Below are 8,941 nucleotides of genomic sequence, written 5' to 3'. Positions count from 1 at the left end.
GAAATCGGCAGTAAATGGGAGTCGGGCCGAACATGAGCCTGGGCACGCCCTATTCGGAGTGGTGTGCGCCACACCATCGGGTCTTTCTGCCGACCTGACGCCATTTCTTGCCGGCGTCGGGAACAACACCGGAAGTCGGACAAAGGGATAACACTGATTGGCTGTTCAGCTAGTGAATCAGTGCATGCAAGCGTTAACGGAAGTGAGGGGGGTAAACAAATGATTTCAAATGGAAGATGGAACACACACGGACGGCTATTTCACCTCATCGGTTTATAGAGCTCCTGTTCGTTCATGTATTCAATGGACGAGAGTGAAAATGGAAAGAAAAACGCTATTTGTTGTTTGTTTATATCACGGAGTCTGTTCTTCTTCTCTGTCTTCCGGTTGTTCCGGTTGTTGCCTCTTTTGAATGATGAATACACACTACCGCCGCCTGCTGGTAAGGAGAGTTATTGCCACTCATGCATGCGCAGTTCATACGTGCTCGGCTCGGATTTGCGGTGTGTTCCAGTTCGCGAAGTCGGCAAATACGCAAGAGAGTCCGGCGACGCAACAGTCGGTGTCGGCGTCGGCGACTTCTCAGGTGACTGGCCGGTGTATCTGGGCCTTAATAGAGTTACGGGGAGGGGTCCTGAACGTCCGTCAATATGTGACGGGTTGGGGGTTGGGAGTGAGAACGTGTTGTATCCAGATAAGATGTTACTGTTTACTCGTTTTGTAGCAGCAGAAATGTCATTGCTGCATGCAGGGATATTTAGACTTTAAAATGCTGCTTGGTCATTAACTTGGTCTCCGCAAACAATATTATGAATCCTCTATTAAAAAATATAATTCAGTGTCCATCGACATGAAAATAACAAATAAGTTCATGCTGGACTCAAACCCAAGCCCCAACAGCAAAAATCACTTGAGTCCTGCGCGTTGTGAGTGAGCCACGAATCAATACAACATAGTAGACCACCAGCTATATTTGTTTCATTAACATTGTTAAAGGATTCAGAAAAATACAACCCTGTAATTTATAATGTGAGCGAATTAATGTATAATATATATATATGTATATATATATATATATATATATATATATATATATAATATAATATAAATATGATAGTAGGCATTTGCTTTTAAATAGTACTGACTGAGGTCTGTATCAAGCCTCATTAAGACCCACCGAGGTCAGATATCCTAGTTTATCAGCTTGCGAGCCTACATTATGTTGTGATAAGTGGTCATTTTACATATAAATGTATTCCAGTGCACACATTAAGTTATATAATATAAATATAAAATATGCAAATCAGGCCATGTGTTTCGTTATGTAGTATGATCATCACCGACAGATGGAAAGACAACAATAACAAGGAATTGATATTAATATTACCAAGTTACACAGAAATAGATACAAAAGTGTTGAACTGTTGTGAACAATTCATCTCTTGAATGCTCTTATGCTGACGTCATATCTGTCAATCTGTCAATCACACAGCTGGTTCTAATAAAGGGATCATTGCTGGCTCACTCGTCAGAGGGGATTCAGTCAGTGTCATGTGAACTACAATGCAAGTGTGTGGCGTCTTTTATTCCTCCGTAGTATTAGTCCAAGGCTAAACAAAAAAAAAAGACGACAAAGATGAAAGCATAAACGTTAAGATAGAAACGAAAACATCACAGCAGAGTAACAATTATGAATATGTGTTTGTAGTTCTCAACGTATTTGAGTATCCTCGTCATTCGGTTTGTGTCGCTTCCAAGCGGCAAACTGTGGGGTAGAACCAGAACGCCAATACGGAAGTGCCACACACTGCAGTTCATATATTGGCCGATAGGGACTGACTGCAGAAAGGAACAATTTCCATAGACCCCCATGTTAAAATGCCCAACTTTACAGCAGAAAAAAACATGTTTCTACCCATGGATGCAATAAATATTATTATGAATATACTTAGATTCTACCTTCATGATTATGGATCTGTGAGTGTTTTCTAACATGACCCTTTTATTTATATTAGGTCTTAAAGTTTTTGCATAAATTAGGGCGTGGTCACATTGAGTGACGGCTCTGTGAAGTGACTGCTGCTGTTAGCTTCTTGTCTCTCTGCTAGCTGCTCCGTGAAGCCAGCTACAGGGACTCTGCCTGGTCAGTTCATCCAGGAAACACAACTTGAAGCCGGCTGTGGTTGTTTGTTCTTCATGCTTATATATCGGACTATTGTGACTCGCTCTACGGTTAAAACAGACGGTGCATGAATGCGGTTTTGCGAAAAGTGAAATTCGAGTGCTTTATTTATGTGTTAATGATTTGAATCAGCTACGTAATGAATATTAAGGCTTGGGTTACCGTGTAAGCGAGTGGTATCTACATCGGTGCTAACGATGCTAATCGTAGCCTCCAAGTTAAAATCATAGACTGTATATATAAAGGTTAAAACGAAATAGAGAAGCGTTAAGTGGGATAATACTGTTGAACAAACGGCTTCTGTTTGAGGTTGATAAAATAAGGTCATCCTTGTAACTTAGAGATATTTTATTATGTAGGTAGGAACTGTATGCATTGCTACGGTTAATTTAAATTGGCTATGCTCAAGTATGTAGACAAGCTACTGTAATGTCGAAGTAGTGTATGTGAAATCAACCTCACAATAAGATGTGTGTATATATTACAATTATTAATGTCATATTTGAAGATGATTACTTAGATATTACAATATGGTTGGTTGAGCTGGAGTTCATTATTGAGCTTACACGTTAACGTCACAGTCATCTGAAGAACGAACCCAAACCTTGTTGTTTTTATGAATTGCATTACCAAATGGGTATCAAATAAACAGTAAGCATTGGTAACACAACTTCCAAAGTTACAGTAGAATAAAAAGGACCCTGACTCGGACAATACACAATCCAACATGTTCAACAGAAGAAAATCAGTTATATTGTTTGTATATGGTACTTTACATATATATCTGTTTGTTTAAGGTGTCCAGGTGATGCAGACAGGCTGGACCAGAGAGTGAGACAGAACTGGACTCCTCACAGCAGTGAACTTCAGCACAGGTACAAAGACTCTTTTTTTCATACTGTACAAAGAATCCAAGAAAGATATTGGTTTAAATGAATGAAGTATTGACTTTAATACACTGATATACATTCCATTAAACAATACTAGATCACTTACACATCAGTGAAGTTTAGGGGGTTTTCCATGCAAAAAGTTACATTTTATATGTTAATAAGCAATATGACTTTGTCAGCTTTCTAATTGAATGTATTAAAGGCAAAGATATTTAACACATAGTGAGAACTGCCACTATTTATCTCTCAATATTGTCTGTAAAAAACATGGTAAAAGTTATTCTTTCAGTGAGACAACAGAGCAAGCTTCTACAGTTGCACTACGTTTTGATAACAGTTAAATATTATTTTGATAATAACATATATTTCAATGTTGATGAACTTCCTACTGTTCATTCATAATCTGATTGTCTTTGTAGCTCACTGTTGAAATAAAAAAAAAAACATTACAATTACAAAATAATTATATCTACAGCCCCTAAACACACAAACACACCGCTTTCATAAATAACACACTTTTTCTGCAATAATATGTTTTATGTTTACTGTAATTTTTGTTAGGAAAGGACATGCCTGTAAGACACAACATGTTCTCCTTCTCTGAGGGTCAAGAAGAACATCCAAGAGGAAAATTAAAAACTAATGCTATGAGATTTTAAGACCAGTACACTAAGAAACTACTTTTATTGTAAAAACAGTCAGCTGATCGAATGCACCTATTTCCACATCTACACTCCATCAGCTGATTATTTCTATTTGCCTCGCTTTATGAGCTTCACATCACTTGTGCCTTGTTCCGCAGAGTTTGCAACATCACAAATAAATGGGGCCAATCTTCAGTCAGATGTGAATGTGTAATCTAACATTTTCAGTAAGAATAACGGACAAAAGGAGTGCAAATACAAATACAATTTATTGAAATGTGAACCAAAAGTTAATCCAATGTTTTAAATAAAAAGCACATGGACAGAAGGTGTAAACCTATTAAATGTATAAGTAAACACATTTAGTCAAATAAAGTGACAGACTAGGCCTGTTCAGTTGGTATCAGCTTTGCCGAGCATGGGCTCCTCCATCAGGCCTGGTCCTCCTCGCAGAGGAAAGACCCTCAGTCCTCTCCGGGCCAAACAAACAGACAGGACGTCCATCACACGGAGGTTTCTCCCTGAAGTCTCTGCAGCTTTCTGGATACCACGCTGTCTCAATCCGTCTACACTGAATATGAGAGGGGGAAAATGAAAATAACAAAGGCTTTAGACAATAAGAAATATAAAGTTGACTGTTGAGTTGCTCCGTTTTTTTAGATTGTCAATACAATTACTGCATAACTAATATATCAGGTTAAGAAGCACATTCAAATAAAGATTGGTCTTTAAATACATGTTGTCTTTTGAATTGTTTGTCTAAAGTCAAGGATCTAGAACTGGTACTTAGTTTTAATGATACAGTCTGGTTATTATGCTGTTTGGAGGAGGCCTCACAGGTAAGAGCACAAACTAGCTACCATCACATGTACCTTAGCTTGACTTAAATGTATTAAACGTATAATTAAGTGATATCAAAATATAAATAATTAATGTCATGCAAACATATTAATATTTGCTTGATTCCAGTGTTGAATTTAGTACAATTGCATACAAACGTGAAGGGATTTTAAGATTATGCTAAAAACTCAATAATTTAGATTATTATTTATAGTTTTGCTGAATAGTTTCGTGTCCGCTTAACTTAGAAACGTAAAGATAGCTGTTCACACTATGTATATTTTTCTACTTTTTGTAATGCTATTTTATTTCTATTTAAGATGTTTACATTTTCGATTGTTTAATTCTAGTCTTTTAACTGTCTAATGTACAATGCCTTGTCTTTTGCTTCTGCAGCGTAAACATTTCCCCAATTGGTATCAATAAAGTACTTCTTATTTTATCTTAATCCTCAAATATTAGCAAATGTTACTTTAAAAAAAAAACAACAACATTGATGTAACTACATACACATATCGATATGTTGTACAAATATTGCAAATCAAAACCTTTATTGACCACTAATTACCAAAAATTGCATTTCTATCCTGGTATTTATGCATTCAAATCGTGATTCAAATGGCCCGCCACGAACGTCCAGGGAACTATTGAGTCTCCCTGAACCACGTGACGATCAAGCATTTTTGACTTCCGTTGTAGCAACTCTTCTATCTATATGGCGCTGAACTGGACCTTCTGTAGACACACTCACCCGCCGCCGCCGCACCCCAAATACTAATCTGGCTCTCTCCAAAGTTTTCAAAACTACAATCACTGCACAAGCTCAATATCTTAACACGTTGGGTAAAATGTTATCTCATGGCTCGTCTATTTGCATGTATTTTTTTCGGGGCTGTTCATACATTCCGGACCACTTTCTCCTTAGTTTGTATTCAGAAAGATAAAGGAAATGTCCAGCAGCAGTACGCTACACCATTCGTCAGTTGGAGCAGGTATATGAAATGGACTTCCCATTGTGTGTGTATTTGTAAATGCAGTATGTGCACTTCAGGGACGTGCACAGACATTTGGAGGGGCTATTGCTCTAAACTGAAAAAGGGCCTCCCCTCCAGAAAGAAAACATAAGACCTTTTGAAAATTCCAACTTGTTTGTTAATGTAAAAGGTTAATGAAATAAAAACACAACACTTTCATTGCAAGTGACACTCAGTTGACTTTTATGTCCAACTGCTAAATTTGTTATTCAGTCTGTGTTCAGTTCAGCCTCTCAAATGTGCTCTGAACTGGAGGCTTGGGGTTAGGACCTCAGTGCCGTGCTGGCTATCCAAAGGTTTCTCCAACCTTAAAATTGGTACGTATGCATATAAGTGGTGGTGGTTCTTAGCACATCAGCAAGTATATTCGCCCCGTGGCTCATGTTTATCCTTGCCATGTCTAACCCCGTATGTCCAGGTCGTAACCTTCGGCTCTGTATAAAATGTGTCCCTGCTAAGTCAGGTTGCCCCGTACGTCCGGGAAGCCCCGTATGTCCAGGATGCCCTGTACGTCCAGGAAGCCCTGTATGTCCAGGAAGGATGCCTAGGCTAGGAGGCATCAGTATGTCTAAATCCCCACATGTATTAACCTCTCATTTCATCCATAGATTTCCACTGCATCCCACAAGGTAAGAATTCATCATGTTCAGTACTTCATACTTTCACTTCTTTTGGGGGTTCATCGGAAACGGTTCTTTCCCTTCCCGAATGATATCCTACAAAACCTGGTCCTAATCGCCAAACACCATTTCATTCACTTGTCATAAACTGTCATCATTATGTTTCATTTATATAATGTGACCCGATAATAAACATGTATTTCATACATCACGTCTCTCCTGATTGAAATGTAGTTTGACCATTGAAACTGCTGTGCAGACATACTGATAAAATAGGGCTTCTAACTAATTACCTTAAATAAACTCACTTCTCACTTGATTTCATTAATGAAACCAGTTCAATACGCATTATTCTTATTCTTATCATTCTTTATGAGCGCGGTAACGGTAAGGTATCTAATTACTTATTTATCTAGTATTCAATCACTTAATAACAGAGATGGTCAAACTTTGGTAGAAGTAGAGGCATGGCAGAAATCCTACGATGAAGCGGGACAGTGAAGTGTTCTCCGTGAGAGAGAAATCAAGAAAAGAGAGCGAGCGGTGAGGGAGTTTACAGATGAAAAGACACAGACAGAAGCGCAATAACAAGTATATTTAGGTGTTCTTTTGTAAATAACCGACGGTGTCAAGAGGAAGTAAAGTCCCCTAGTTTGTCCCCTAGTCTAACTGCCATGAGAAAACTCAAAATCAATTTTCCAAAATCCGACACTAGAGGTGGCATTAAAAGCATAGGCCTATTTAAAAACGGGGACAGATTGACCCGGGGATTGGCCACCAAAGCCAGGCGGGCATTTGGTATGATCACCATAGCCATATGAGGCCGGACTCGGAGGGCTTTCCTTTGCTTCCAGACGTCAGATTGTAAACAAAGTCACATTACCGGGGGCAGATGACAGCGCTGACTTCCGGTGTGTTTTCCGCAGCGAGACGCTACAATACTAATTGTGGGCTTATCATGTTTATTCGGCTACAACAGAAATGTCCCTTATAGGCCTACGTCTGTTTCCTGTTAATTTATTTTGAAATTCAGTTCCTGAAGGATGCCAAAAAAGCCCGAGTTTATAGAATTAAACAAATAAATCAAAACAAGGATAATTTTGTGTTATTGTTGATTATAAAACGGACAAGTCAAATCAAGCAATCTGATTGGTTCTTAGCCGTGATATACTGAGTGTATACCACGGGTAGAATTGTAAGTTACTTTCAAAAAAATGTCAGTATCCCTCCGCGCCTGAGAAAAACAGTATACACAAACTGGAACAAGAAAGCAGCGGAGAAGTAACGGGTCAGAAACCCTCCTTTTTACGCAGCGGTCCAGACATAGACATCAAACGGAAAAACATATTCAGTGTGCAGTTCCTTTGGCATTAGGGCAGGGATATCTAGATACTTTCCAAGGTTTGACATAATGTATTGTGCTACTTTTAAAGCAAGCAACGATGTTTTCAAATCTGTAATCAAAGAGGTCCGGAAAAACGCTATCGACCAATCAGATTGCTTGATTTGACTTGCCAGTTTTATAAATATATTTAAATTTCTTCCGTTACGATTTTTTTTTACAAAGCATAAAATGGAAACTTTTAAGATTAATTTCGATCTCCTGGGGGGTCTTACTATGGAGGAGTGGATTGAGCAGTGCCTATCTCCAGAAAAAAAAAAGCACCTAAACGACGACATGCAGAGCTACGTGAAGAGCAGGTAGACAAACTGGAAAAGTACCACCATTCAAAAGCTTAGGGGGTTGCTTAGGGGGTTGTCGACCCTCCGCTTCGCTTCGGGCCGAACCACGGCCCTTAGCTGTGATATAATGAGCATATACCACAGCCTGTCGTGAGCTATTGCTTAAGTAAATAACAGTGTATTATTTAGAAAAAAATAACAAATTAAAAGGAAAAAAAGATTTTAAAAAATACAGTTTTCAGTATTCTGAGGCCCATTTAATTTCCTCGCAGACGGCAAAAAAAGTCCGACATTATACGATGAAAACAATAATCTTGGCTTGATATTGAGTAAGAAAATGTTTTTATGAACCACACAGCTTCTGGTCTTCCAAGACCCGACCGGACAAAAACACGTTCTATGTGACACGAAAAAAAGGGGAAACTCGTGTTGGTGAACTCAAATCAATAGATTAAATGTCTTGACTATAACACGAAATGCCGTGAGACTGGGTTGAGTATTACTCACACTTGTCTGCTCTGCTAATCTCCAGCAGCCTAACATCAGACCACTCTCAGCCTCACTACTGAATCATAACTCAATCCAAACCGCATGACACCTGGAGGGGGAATGCTGTTTTGAGTGTTGCTGTAAACAGTTCTGCCATATCATCGAAGCAGAGAGATGTGTGCAACAGAAGAAGACAAGCTTTGAGGTTTCACTGGCGAGCAAGTGTGAATGTTCCTTGTGATTTGACTAGGAGTCATGTTCCGGTGAATGATTATTTTTCTGCTTACTCGAGATGTTTGTTGTGAATGGGCACTAGTTTTGTTGGTGAGAATTCATACTTGCACCTTTTATTGACTTTCGCTCTTTCTCCTTTTGTCTCTTACTCAATAACCTTTCCATCATTTTCGCTCTCTCCCGCTTTCCTGTACTTCCTCTGCAGGTATCGAGTCAGTCTGACTGCATCAGGCGCCGATTGAGATCATTAGAGCTGTTGATTTAATGAGCTCATAGCACCCAGTGCAGCTGTGGCAGTAAAGGTTTGGGCTGCCGACAACAC

The 8,941-nt window shown here is 38.9% G+C and overlaps 1 long non-coding RNA gene across 1 annotated transcript; it reads left to right on the top strand.

Moving 5' to 3' along the window:
* Window positions 1-465: 465 nt before the first annotated feature.
* Window positions 466-4,456, top strand: LOC307033427. The gene is made up of 3 exons (XR_013806500.1): window positions 466-586; window positions 2,980-3,057; window positions 3,637-4,456. It is a non-coding gene; the product is annotated as an uncharacterized lncRNA (long non-coding RNA).
* Window positions 4,457-8,941: the final 4,485 nt, after the last annotated feature.

This window comes from Notothenia rossii (genome assembly GCF_949606895.1).
Source record: "Notothenia rossii genome assembly, chromosome: 3".
NCBI lineage: Eukaryota > Metazoa > Chordata > Actinopteri > Perciformes > Nototheniidae > Notothenia > Notothenia rossii.
This window is presented reverse-complemented; position numbering and strand designations above follow the sequence as displayed.